Genomic DNA, 15,000 nt, shown 5'->3' on the forward strand with positions numbered 1-15,000 from the left:
TTCGTAACAAAATAAGAAAGCGACAAAATTCTTTTTACAAATTGTTCGTTACATCCTCAGGAATTTTTCGCTAATTTGGATCGAAGCGATTCGATGAAATTTTATAGGAGTTATGTACCTTTACGGAATAAATTTGTCGGTATGTTTTTTTAACTCATAAACCGTTAACCGTATAACCCTGGAATGTTTTTATTTGAGCCCCCTGGGTCCTAACTTAGAAAATAAGGTCAAGGTCAAAGGTCAAGGTCATATTTTAGATTTTCATATGTCTTTGATTTCCCTATAATTCTTGAATGGTTATAGATACAGAAAATTTAAGCAGTGAAAAATGTTCAGTACTTCAAGGGGCAACTTTGTTACATTATGACTGTATTGGTTTTACCATTATGTAAGGGACATAACCCCCATTGATGGTTTATAAAAAGCCATTATTAGGCAAAACACTTAAACAAAAGGTCCTTGACCCATAGGGTCTTTTGCAATGACATTGTGAAGCAATGACCTTGACAAAGGTCACAAGGTCAAAGGTCAAGGTCATGTACATATGTGATTTGGGGCACGACTTGAAGATTTTTATGTGTGTTTGCCAACCAACCAACCAACCAACCAATCATGATCAATCAATAATGATCAATCAACAAATCATGATCATGATCAATCAACCAATCATGATCATGATTAATCAATCAATCAATCATGTTTCCGTCTCATGTGTTTAATATAGGGTTCAAGATCTCCTTTGTTTCTTTTTCGCTGTTTCAATTGACCCTTTCCAACGTGTTTAACCAACCAACCAACCAACCAATCAATCAATCAATCAATCAATCAATCAATCATGATCAATCAATCATGATCAATCAATCATGTTTCCGTCTCGTCTCGTGTGTTTAATATAGGGTCCAAGATCTTCTTTGTTTCTTTTTCGCTGTTTCAATTGGCCCTATCCAACGTGTTTAACCAACCAACCAACCAACCAACCAACCAACCAACCAACCAACCAACCAACCAATCAATCAATCAATCAATCAATCAATCAATCAATCAATCATGATCAATCAATCAAGTTTCCGTCTCGTCTCGTGTGTTTAATATAGGGTCCAAGATCTTCTTTGTTTCTTTTTCGCTGTTTCAATTGGCCCTATCCAACGTGTTTAACCAACCAACCAACCAACCAACCAACCAACCAACCAATCAATCAATCAATCAATCAATCAATCAATCAATCAATCAATCAATCATGATCAATCAAGTTTCCGTCTCGTCTCGTGTGTTTAATATAAGGTCCAAGATCTTCTTTGTTTCTTTTTCGCTGTTTCAATTGGCCCTATCCAACGTGTTTAACCAACCAACCAACCAACCAACCAACCAACCAACCAACCAACCAACCAATCAATCAATCATGTTTCCGTCTCGTGTGTTTAATATAGGGTCCAAGATCTTTTTTGTTTCTTTTTCGCTGTTTGAATTGGCCCTATCCAACGTGTTTTACCAACCAACCAACTAATCAATAAATCAATCAATCAATCATGGTCAATCAATCATGATCATGATCAATCAATCATGTTTCATGATCAATCAATCATGTTTCATGAAAAATTGAAATTTAATATTGTTCTTGCGTCACTTCTGAAAAAAAAATCCACATGTACTCTGAAACTACGAATACAATCGACCTCAAAATTTGCAGTCAGCAGGGCATACATGTACTAAAAGTTTGTAAAAAAATTTGGTGCAGATATCTCTCAAAGCTTTTCCTAGAGAAAAAAAATTGCAATGCCGTAAAAATTGCTTGCTAGGTCCGTAAATTTCAGTAAAAGCCTACAATAAAATGTCCGCTCCGAGATTGAAATACTAATCTGTGTTACAAACAGGTGCTGAAAAATGTACATTATCAGAAAATAATCCATAAATGTGTTTTAAAGTTACACCGGATCAAATAAATCCAAATCATGCACTGTTTGTGAACTGTCATCAAAATGTCAATTTCCTACAATGACAAAAGAAATTACATTGTGTGCATTCCGTCTCTATACATGTTGTCTGTTCAAAGTCCCCACCTAAAAAGGAATAAAAAGACTATCTTTTCGTTATTATAAACCCGTGTCACGTGATGTGGCGCGCGCGCTGTACCTAAAATAAAAGAAAAACTTTCCAAACTAAACATGAAACTTCTCCGGTAACAATAATATAGACCCCATACAGAAACAAACAAACAAACAAACAAACAAACAAACAAACAAACACCCCCCCCCCCCCAAATTCAATTAATTTTAAAGGGGGAAAGACCCCCTACAATTGCTTTAAAAAAGCAATTGATTTATATTGTAAAAAACCTTTTTAACCATTCTGTTCCGTTAATAAAAAAATTAAAAAAATCTCCCCGAGACCCCCTTTTGCCCCCCCCCCCTTTTTTTTTTAACCCTCCACTTACAACTGAATATAGGTTGTGTGCTATCTATCCTTTCAACGGAAAACGAACGACAACTCCAGTTTTTTCCATATTATTAGGTCTTTCCACTTTTCTGTGGAAAGCCTATTGTATTTGTTCTGATTATTAGGTCTTTCCACTTTTCTGTGGAAAGCCTATTGTATTTGTTCTGATTATTATTATTATTATTATTATCTTTTTTTTTTTTTTCTTCCGCCAAATTTTGTTCTTGCGATAAATGTTTGTTTCGCAATATGTCGCTTAGATTTTTTTCATATTGTATCGTATAGGTTATGCGCTTTTAAATTTCACCCTGCTAAGCCGAACCATTTTCTTTGTAAGAGTTATCTCCCTATTCACTGTTTGTCATGTGTGTGCATCTCCTTCGTAACAAAATAAGAAAGCGACAAAATTCTTTTTACAAATTGTTCGTTACATCCTCAGGAATTTTTCGCTAATTTGGATCGAAGCGATTCGATGAAATTTTATAGGAGTTATGTACCTTTACGGAATAAATTTGTCGGTATGTTTTTTTAACTCATAAACCGTTAACCGTATAACCCTGGAATGTTTTTATTTGAGCCCCCTGGGTCCTAACTTAGAAAATAAGGTCAAGGTCAAAGGTCAAGGTCATATTTTAGATTTTCATATGTCTTTGATTTCCCTATAATTCTTGAATGGTTATAGATACAGAAAATTTAAGCAGTGAAAAATGTTCAGTACTTCAAGGGGCAACTTTGTTACATTATGACTGTATTGGTTTTACCATTATGTAAGGGACATAACCCCCATTGATGGTTTATAAAAAGCCATTATTAGGCAAAACACTTAAACAAAAGGTCCTTGACCCATAGGGTCTTTTGCAATGACATTGTGAAGCAATGACCTTGACAAAGGTCACAAGGTCAAAGGTCAAGGTCATGTACATATGTGATTTGGGGCACGACTTGAAGATTTTTATGTGTGTTTGCCAACCAACCAACCAACCAACCAATCATGATCAATCAATAATGATCAATCAACAAATCATGATCATGATCAATCAACCAATCATGATCATGATTAATCAATCAATCAATCATGTTTCCGTCTCATGTGTTTAATATAGGGTTCAAGATCTCCTTTGTTTCTTTTTCGCTGTTTCAATTGACCCTTTCCAACGTGTTTAACCAACCAACCAACCAACCAATCAATCAATCAATCAATCAATCAATCAATCATGATCAATCAATCATGATCAATCAATCATGTTTCCGTCTCGTCTCGTGTGTTTAATATAGGGTCCAAGATCTTCTTTGTTTCTTTTTCGCTGTTTCAATTGGCCCTATCCAACGTGTTTAACCAACCAACCAACCAACCAACCAACCAACCAACCAACCAACCAACCAACCAATCAATCAATCAATCAATCAATCAATCAATCAATCATGATCAATCAATCAAGTTTCCGTCTCGTCTCGTGTGTTTAATATAGGGTCCAAGATCTTCTTTGTTTCTTTTTCGCTGTTTCAATTGGCCCTATCCAACGTGTTTAACCAACCAACCAACCAACCAACCAACCAACCAACCAATCAATCAATCAATCAATCAATCAATCAATCAATCAATCAATCAATCATGATCAATCAAGTTTCCGTCTCGTCTCGTGTGTTTAATATAAGGTCCAAGATCTTCTTTGTTTCTTTTTCGCTGTTTCAATTGGCCCTATCCAACGTGTTTAACCAACCAACCAACCAACCAACCAACCAACCAACCAACCAACCAACCAATCAATCAATCATGTTTCCGTCTCGTGTGTTTAATATAGGGTCCAAGATCTTTTTTGTTTCTTTTTCGCTGTTTGAATTGGCCCTATCCAACGTGTTTTACCAACCAACCAACTAATCAATAAATCAATCAATCAATCATGGTCAATCAATCATGATCATGATCAATCAATCATGTTTCATGATCAATCAATCATGTTTCATGAAAAATTGAAATTTAATATTGTTCTTGCGTCACTTCTGAAAAAAAAATCCACATGTACTCTGAAACTACGAATACAATCGACCTCAAAATTTGCAGTCAGCAGGGCATACATGTACTAAAAGTTTGTAAAAAAATTTGGTGCAGATATCTCTCAAAGCTTTTCCTAGAGAAAAAAAATTGCAATGCCGTAAAAATTGCTTGCTAGGTCCGTAAATTTCAGTAAAAGCCTACAATAAAATGTCCGCTCCGAGATTGAAATACTAATCTGTGTTACAAACAGGTGCTGAAAAATGTACATTATCAGAAAATAATCCATAAATGTGTTTTAAAGTTACACCGGATCAAATAAATCCAAATCATGCACTGTTTGTGAACTGTCATCAAAATGTCAATTTCCTACAATGACAAAAGAAATTACATTGTGTGCATTCCGTCTCTATACATGTTGTCTGTTCAAAGTCCCCACCTAAAAAGGAATAAAAAGACTATCTTTTCGTTATTATAAACCCGTGTCACGTGATGTGGCGCGCGCGCTGTACCTAAAATAAAAGAAAAACTTTCCAAACTAAACATGAAACTTCTCCGGTAACAATAATATAGACCCCATACAGAAACAAACAAACAAACAAACAAACAAACAAACAAACAAACACCCCCCCCCCCCCCAAATTCAATTAATTTTAAAGGGGGAAAGACCCCCTACAATTGCTTTAAAAAAGCAATTGATTTATATTGTAAAAAACCTTTTTAACCATTCTGTTCCGTTAATAAAAAAATTAAAAAAATCTCCCCGAGACCCCCTTTTGCCCCCCCCCCCCTTTTTTTTTTAACCCTCCACTTACAACTGAATATAGGTTGTGTGCTATCTATCCTTTCAACGGAAAACGAACGACAACTCCAGTTTTTTCCATATTATTAGGTCTTTCCACTTTTCTGTGGAAAGCCTATTGTATTTGTTCTGATTATTAGGTCTTTCCACTTTTCTGTGGAAAGCCTATTGTATTTGTTCTGATTATTATTATTATTATTATTATCTTTTTTTTTTTTTTCTTCCGCCAAATTTTGTTCTTGCGATAAATGTTTGTTTCGCAATATGTCGCTTAGATTTTTTTCATATTGTATCGTATAGGTTATGCGCTTTTAAATTTCACCCTGCTAAGCCGAACCATTTTCTTTGTAAGAGTTATCTCCCTATTCACTGTTTGTCATGTGTGTGCATCTCCTTCGTAACAAAATAAGAAAGCGACAAAATTCTTTTTACAAATTGTTCGTTACATCCTCAGGAATTTTTCGCTAATTTGGATCGAAGCGATTCGATGAAATTTTATAGGAGTTATGTACCTTTACGGAATAAATTTGTCGGTATGTTTTTTTAACTCATAAACCGTTAACCGTATAACCCTGGAATGTTTTTATTTGAGCCCCCTGGGTCCTAACTTAGAAAATAAGGTCAAGGTCAAAGGTCAAGGTCATATTTTAGATTTTCATATGTCTTTGATTTCCCTATAATTCTTGAATGGTTATAGATACAGAAAATTTAAGCAGTGAAAAATGTTCAGTACTTCAAGGGGCAACTTTGTTACATTATGACTGTATTGGTTTTACCATTATGTAAGGGACATAACCCCCATTGATGGTTTATAAAAAGCCATTATTAGGCAAAACACTTAAACAAAAGGTCCTTGACCCATAGGGTCTTTTGCAATGACATTGTGAAGCAATGACCTTGACAAAGGTCACAAGGTCAAAGGTCAAGGTCATGTACATATGTGATTTGGGGCACGACTTGAAGATTTTTATGTGTGTTTGCCAACCAACCAACCAACCAACCAATCATGATCAATCAATAATGATCAATCAACAAATCATGATCATGATCAATCAACCAATCATGATCATGATTAATCAATCAATCAATCATGTTTCCGTCTCATGTGTTTAATATAGGGTTCAAGATCTCCTTTGTTTCTTTTTCGCTGTTTCAATTGACCCTTTCCAACGTGTTTAACCAACCAACCAACCAACCAATCAATCAATCAATCAATCAATCAATCAATCATGATCAATCAATCATGATCAATCAATCATGTTTCCGTCTCGTCTCGTGTGTTTAATATAGGGTCCAAGATCTTCTTTGTTTCTTTTTCGCTGTTTCAATTGGCCCTATCCAACGTGTTTAACCAACCAACCAACCAACCAACCAACCAACCAACCAACCAACCAACCAACCAATCAATCAATCAATCAATCAATCAATCAATCAATCATGATCAATCAATCAAGTTTCCGTCTCGTCTCGTGTGTTTAATATAGGGTCCAAGATCTTCTTTGTTTCTTTTTCGCTGTTTCAATTGGCCCTATCCAACGTGTTTAACCAACCAACCAACCAACCAACCAACCAACCAACCAATCAATCAATCAATCAATCAATCAATCAATCAATCAATCAATCAATCATGATCAATCAAGTTTCCGTCTCGTCTCGTGTGTTTAATATAAGGTCCAAGATCTTCTTTGTTTCTTTTTCGCTGTTTCAATTGGCCCTATCCAACGTGTTTAACCAACCAACCAACCAACCAACCAACCAACCAACCAACCAACCAACCAATCAATCAATCATGTTTCCGTCTCGTGTGTTTAATATAGGGTCCAAGATCTTTTTTGTTTCTTTTTCGCTGTTTGAATTGGCCCTATCCAACGTGTTTTACCAACCAACCAACTAATCAATAAATCAATCAATCAATCATGGTCAATCAATCATGATCATGATCAATCAATCATGTTTCATGATCAATCAATCATGTTTCATGAAAAATTGAAATTTAATATTGTTCTTGCGTCACTTCTGAAAAAAAAATCCACATGTACTCTGAAACTACGAATACAATCGACCTCAAAATTTGCAGTCAGCAGGGCATACATGTACTAAAAGTTTGTAAAAAAATTTGGTGCAGATATCTCTCAAAGCTTTTCCTAGAGAAAAAAAATTGCAATGCCGTAAAAATTGCTTGCTAGGTCCGTAAATTTCAGTAAAAGCCTACAATAAAATGTCCGCTCCGAGATTGAAATACTAATCTGTGTTACAAACAGGTGCTGAAAAATGTACATTATCAGAAAATAATCCATAAATGTGTTTTAAAGTTACACCGGATCAAATAAATCCAAATCATGCACTGTTTGTGAACTGTCATCAAAATGTCAATTTCCTACAATGACAAAAGAAATTACATTGTGTGCATTCCGTCTCTATACATGTTGTCTGTTCAAAGTCCCCACCTAAAAAGGAATAAAAAGACTATCTTTTCGTTATTATAAACCCGTGTCACGTGATGTGGCGCGCGCGCTGTACCTAAAATAAAAGAAAAACTTTCCAAACTAAACATGAAACTTCTCCGGTAACAATAATATAGACCCCATACAGAAACAAACAAACAAACAAACAAACAAACAAACAAACAAACACCCCCCCCCCCCCAAATTCAATTAATTTTAAAGGGGGAAAGACCCCCTACAATTGCTTTAAAAAAGCAATTGATTTATATTGTAAAAAACCTTTTTAACCATTCTGTTCCGTTAATAAAAAAATTAAAAAAATCTCCCCGAGACCCCCTTTTGCCCCCCCCCCCTTTTTTTTTTAACCCTCCACTTACAACTGAATATAGGTTGTGTGCTATCTATCCTTTCAACGGAAAACGAACGACAACTCCAGTTTTTTCCATATTATTAGGTCTTTCCACTTTTCTGTGGAAAGCCTATTGTATTTGTTCTGATTATTAGGTCTTTCCACTTTTCTGTGGAAAGCCTATTGTATTTGTTCTGATTATTATTATTATTATTATTATCTTTTTTTTTTTTTTCTTCCGCCAAATTTTGTTCTTGCGATAAATGTTTGTTTCGCAATATGTCGCTTAGATTTTTTTCATATTGTATCGTATAGGTTATGCGCTTTTAAATTTCACCCTGCTAAGCCGAACCATTTTCTTTGTAAGAGTTATCTCCCTATTCACTGTTTGTCATGTGTGTGCATCTCCTTCGTAACAAAATAAGAAAGCGACAAAATTCTTTTTACAAATTGTTCGTTACATCCTCAGGAATTTTTCGCTAATTTGGATCGAAGCGATTCGATGAAATTTTATAGGAGTTATGTACCTTTACGGAATAAATTTGTCGGTATGTTTTTTTAACTCATAAACCGTTAACCGTATAACCCTGGAATGTTTTTATTTGAGCCCCCTGGGTCCTAACTTAGAAAATAAGGTCAAGGTCAAAGGTCAAGGTCATATTTTAGATTTTCATATGTCTTTGATTTCCCTATAATTCTTGAATGGTTATAGATACAGAAAATTTAAGCAGTGAAAAATGTTCAGTACTTCAAGGGGCAACTTTGTTACATTATGACTGTATTGGTTTTACCATTATGTAAGGGACATAACCCCCATTGATGGTTTATAAAAAGCCATTATTAGGCAAAACACTTAAACAAAAGGTCCTTGACCCATAGGGTCTTTTGCAATGACATTGTGAAGCAATGACCTTGACAAAGGTCACAAGGTCAAAGGTCAAGGTCATGTACATATGTGATTTGGGGCACGACTTGAAGATTTTTATGTGTGTTTGCCAACCAACCAACCAACCAACCAATCATGATCAATCAATAATGATCAATCAACAAATCATGATCATGATCAATCAACCAATCATGATCATGATTAATCAATCAATCAATCATGTTTCCGTCTCATGTGTTTAATATAGGGTTCAAGATCTCCTTTGTTTCTTTTTCGCTGTTTCAATTGACCCTTTCCAACGTGTTTAACCAACCAACCAACCAACCAATCAATCAATCAATCAATCAATCAATCAATCATGATCAATCAATCATGATCAATCAATCATGTTTCCGTCTCGTCTCGTGTGTTTAATATAGGGTCCAAGATCTTCTTTGTTTCTTTTTCGCTGTTTCAATTGGCCCTATCCAACGTGTTTAACCAACCAACCAACCAACCAACCAACCAACCAACCAACCAACCAACCAACCAATCAATCAATCAATCAATCAATCAATCAATCAATCATGATCAATCAATCAAGTTTCCGTCTCGTCTCGTGTGTTTAATATAGGGTCCAAGATCTTCTTTGTTTCTTTTTCGCTGTTTCAATTGGCCCTATCCAACGTGTTTAACCAACCAACCAACCAACCAACCAACCAACCAACCAATCAATCAATCAATCAATCAATCAATCAATCAATCAATCAATCAATCAATCATGATCAATCAAGTTTCCGTCTCGTCTCGTGTGTTTAATATAAGGTCCAAGATCTTCTTTGTTTCTTTTTCGCTGTTTCAATTGGCCCTATCCAACGTGTTTAACCAACCAACCAACCAACCAACCAACCAACCAACCAACCAACCAACCAATCAATCAATCATGTTTCCGTCTCGTGTGTTTAATATAGGGTCCAAGATCTTTTTTGTTTCTTTTTCGCTGTTTGAATTGGCCCTATCCAACGTGTTTTACCAACCAACCAACTAATCAATAAATCAATCAATCAATCATGGTCAATCAATCATGATCATGATCAATCAATCATGTTTCATGATCAATCAATCATGTTTCATGAAAAATTGAAATTTAATATTGTTCTTGCGTCACTTCTGAAAAAAAAATCCACATGTACTCTGAAACTACGAATACAATCGACCTCAAAATTTGCAGTCAGCAGGGCATACATGTACTAAAAGTTTGTAAAAAAATTTGGTGCAGATATCTCTCAAAGCTTTTCCTAGAGAAAAAAAATTGCAATGCCGTAAAAATTGCTTGCTAGGTCCGTAAATTTCAGTAAAAGCCTACAATAAAATGTCCGCTCCGAGATTGAAATACTAATCTGTGTTACAAACAGGTGCTGAAAAATGTACATTATCAGAAAATAATCCATAAATGTGTTTTAAAGTTACACCGGATCAAATAAATCCAAATCATGCACTGTTTGTGAACTGTCATCAAAATGTCAATTTCCTACAATGACAAAAGAAATTACATTGTGTGCATTCCGTCTCTATACATGTTGTCTGTTCAAAGTCCCCACCTAAAAAGGAATAAAAAGACTATCTTTTCGTTATTATAAACCCGTGTCACGTGATGTGGCGCGCGCGCTGTACCTAAAATAAAAGAAAAACTTTCCAAACTAAACATGAAACTTCTCCGGTAACAATAATATAGACCCCATACAGAAACAAACAAACAAACAAACAAACAAACAAACAAACAAACACCCCCCCCCCCCCAAATTCAATTAATTTTAAAGGGGGAAAGACCCCCTACAATTGCTTTAAAAAAGCAATTGATTTATATTGTAAAAAACCTTTTTAACCATTCTGTTCCGTTAATAAAAAAATTAAAAAAATCTCCCCGAGACCCCCTTTTGCCCCCCCCCCCCTTTTTTTTTTAACCCTCCACTTACAACTGAATATAGGTTGTGTGCTATCTATCCTTTCAACGGAAAACGAACGACAACTCCAGTTTTTTCCATATTATTAGGTCTTTCCACTTTTCTGTGGAAAGCCTATTGTATTTGTTCTGATTATTAGGTCTTTCCACTTTTCTGTGGAAAGCCTATTGTATTTGTTCTGATTATTATTATTATTATTATTATCTTTTTTTTTTTTTTCTTCCGCCAAATTTTGTTCTTGCGATAAATGTTTGTTTCGCAATATGTCGCTTAGATTTTTTTCATATTGTATCGTATAGGTTATGCGCTTTTAAATTTCACCCTGCTAAGCCGAACCATTTTCTTTGTAAGAGTTATCTCCCTATTCACTGTTTGTCATGTGTGTGCATCTCCTTCGTAACAAAATAAGAAAGCGACAAAATTCTTTTTACAAATTGTTCGTTACATCCTCAGGAATTTTTCGCTAATTTGGATCGAAGCGATTCGATGAAATTTTATAGGAGTTATGTACCTTTACGGAATAAATTTGTCGGTATGTTTTTTTAACTCATAAACCGTTAACCGTATAACCCTGGAATGTTTTTATTTGAGCCCCCTGGGTCCTAACTTAGAAAATAAGGTCAAGGTCAAAGGTCAAGGTCATATTTTAGATTTTCATATGTCTTTGATTTCCCTATAATTCTTGAATGGTTATAGATACAGAAAATTTAAGCAGTGAAAAATGTTCAGTACTTCAAGGGGCAACTTTGTTACATTATGACTGTATTGGTTTTACCATTATGTAAGGGACATAACCCCCATTGATGGTTTATAAAAAGCCATTATTAGGCAAAACACTTAAACAAAAGGTCCTTGACCCATAGGGTCTTTTGCAATGACATTGTGAAGCAATGACCTTGACAAAGGTCACAAGGTCAAAGGTCAAGGTCATGTACATATGTGATTTGGGGCACGACTTGAAGATTTTTATGTGTGTTTGCCAACCAACCAACCAACCAACCAATCATGATCAATCAATAATGATCAATCAACAAATCATGATCATGATCAATCAACCAATCATGATCATGATTAATCAATCAATCAATCATGTTTCCGTCTCATGTGTTTAATATAGGGTTCAAGATCTCCTTTGTTTCTTTTTCGCTGTTTCAATTGACCCTTTCCAACGTGTTTAACCAACCAACCAACCAACCAATCAATCAATCAATCAATCAATCAATCAATCATGATCAATCAATCATGATCAATCAATCATGTTTCCGTCTCGTCTCGTGTGTTTAATATAGGGTCCAAGATCTTCTTTGTTTCTTTTTCGCTGTTTCAATTGGCCCTATCCAACGTGTTTAACCAACCAACCAACCAACCAACCAACCAACCAACCAACCAACCAACCAACCAATCAATCAATCAATCAATCAATCAATCAATCAATCATGATCAATCAATCAAGTTTCCGTCTCGTCTCGTGTGTTTAATATAGGGTCCAAGATCTTCTTTGTTTCTTTTTCGCTGTTTCAATTGGCCCTATCCAACGTGTTTAACCAACCAACCAACCAACCAACCAACCAACCAACCAATCAATCAATCAATCAATCAATCAATCAATCAATCAATCAATCAATCATGATCAATCAAGTTTCCGTCTCGTCTCGTGTGTTTAATATAAGGTCCAAGATCTTCTTTGTTTCTTTTTCGCTGTTTCAATTGGCCCTATCCAACGTGTTTAACCAACCAACCAACCAACCAACCAACCAACCAACCAACCAACCAACCAATCAATCAATCATGTTTCCGTCTCGTGTGTTTAATATAGGGTCCAAGATCTTTTTTGTTTCTTTTTCGCTGTTTGAATTGGCCCTATCCAACGTGTTTTACCAACCAACCAACTAATCAATAAATCAATCAATCAATCATGGTCAATCAATCATGATCATGATCAATCAATCATGTTTCATGATCAATCAATCATGTTTCATGAAAAATTGAAATTTAATATTGTTCTTGCGTCACTTCTGAAAAAAAAATCCACATGTACTCTGAAACTACGAATACAATCGACCTCAAAATTTGCAGTCAGCAGGGCATACATGTACTAAAAGTTTGTAAAAAAATTTGGTGCAGATATCTCTCAAAGCTTTTCCTAGAGAAAAAAAATTGCAATGCCGTAAAAATTGCTTGCTAGGTCCGTAAATTTCAGTAAAAGCCTACAATAAAATGTCCGCTCCGAGATTGAAATACTAATCTGTGTTACAAACAGGTGCTGAAAAATGTACATTATCAGAAAATAATCCATAAATGTGTTTTAAAGTTACACCGGATCAAATAAATCCAAATCATGCACTGTTTGTGAACTGTCATCAAAATGTCAATTTCCTACAATGACAAAAGAAATTACATTGTGTGCATTCCGTCTCTATACATGTTGTCTGTTCAAAGTCCCCACCTAAAAAGGAATAAAAAGACTATCTTTTCGTTATTATAAACCCGTGTCACGTGATGTGGCGCGCGCGCTGTACCTAAAATAAAAGAAAAACTTTCCAAACTAAACATGAAACTTCTCCGGTAACAATAATATAGACCCCATACAGAAACAAACAAACAAACAAACAAACAAACAAACAAACAAACACCCCCCCCCCCCCAAATTCAATTAATTTTAAAGGGGGAAAGACCCCCTACAATTGCTTTAAAAAAGCAATTGATTTATATTGTAAAAAACCTTTTTAACCATTCTGTTCCGTTAATAAAAAAATTAAAAAAATCTCCCCGAGACCCCCTTTTGCCCCCCCCCCCCTTTTTTTTTTAACCCTCCACTTACAACTGAATATAGGTTGTGTGCTATCTATCCTTTCAACGGAAAACGAACGACAACTCCAGTTTTTTCCATATTATTAGGTCTTTCCACTTTTCTGTGGAAAGCCTATTGTATTTGTTCTGATTATTAGGTCTTTCCACTTTTCTGTGGAAAGCCTATTGTATTTGTTCTGATTATTATTATTATTATTATTATCTTTTTTTTTTTTTTCTTCCGCCAAATTTTGTTCTTGCGATAAATGTTTGTTTCGCAATATGTCGCTTAGATTTTTTTCATATTGTATCGTATAGGTTATGCGCTTTTAAATTTCACCCTGCTAAGCCGAACCATTTTCTTTGTAAGAGTTATCTCCCTATTCACTGTTTGTCATGTGTGTGCATCTCCTTCGTAACAAAATAAGAAAGCGACAAAATTCTTTTTACAAATTGTTCGTTACATCCTCAGGAATTTTTCGCTAATTTGGATCGAAGCGATTCGATGAAATTTTATAGGAGTTATGTACCTTTACGGAATAAATTTGTCGGTATGTTTTTTTAACTCATAAACCGTTAACCGTATAACCCTGGAATGTTTTTATTTGAGCCCCCTGGGTCCTAACTTAGAAAATAAGGTCAAGGTCAAAGGTCAAGGTCATATTTTAGATTTTCATATGTCTTTGATTTCCCTATAATTCTTGAATGGTTATAGATACAGAAAATTTAAGCAGTGAAAAATGTTCAGTACTTCAAGGGGCAACTTTGTTACATTATGACTGTATTGGTTTTACCATTATGTAAGGGACATAACCCCCATTGATGGTTTATAAAAAGCCATTATTAGGCAAAACACTTAAACAAAAGGTCCTTGACCCATAGGGTCTTTTGCAATGACATTGTGAAGCAATGACCTTGACAAAGGTCACAAGGTCAAAGGTCAAGGTCATGTACATATGTGATTTGGGGCACGACTTGAAGATTTTTATGTGTGTTTGCCAACCAACCAACCAACCAACCAATCATGATCAATCAATAATGATCAATCAACAAATCATGATCATGATCAATCAACCAATCATGATCATGATTAATCAATCAATCAATCATGTTTCCGTCTCATGTGTTTAATATAGGGTTCAAGATCTCCTTTGTTTCTTTTTCGCTGTTTCAATTGACCCTTTCCAACGTGTTTAACCAACCAACCAACCAACCAATCAATCAATCAATCAATCAATCAATCAATCATGATCAATCAATCATGATCAATCAATCATGTTTCCGTCTCGTCTCGTGTGTTTAATATAGGGTCCAAGATCTTCTTTGTTTCTTTTTCGCTGTTTCAATTGGCCCTATCCAA

Source organism: Mytilus trossulus, chromosome 9 (assembly GCF_036588685.1).
Source record: "Mytilus trossulus isolate FHL-02 chromosome 9, PNRI_Mtr1.1.1.hap1, whole genome shotgun sequence".
NCBI lineage: Eukaryota > Metazoa > Mollusca > Bivalvia > Mytilida > Mytilidae > Mytilus > Mytilus trossulus.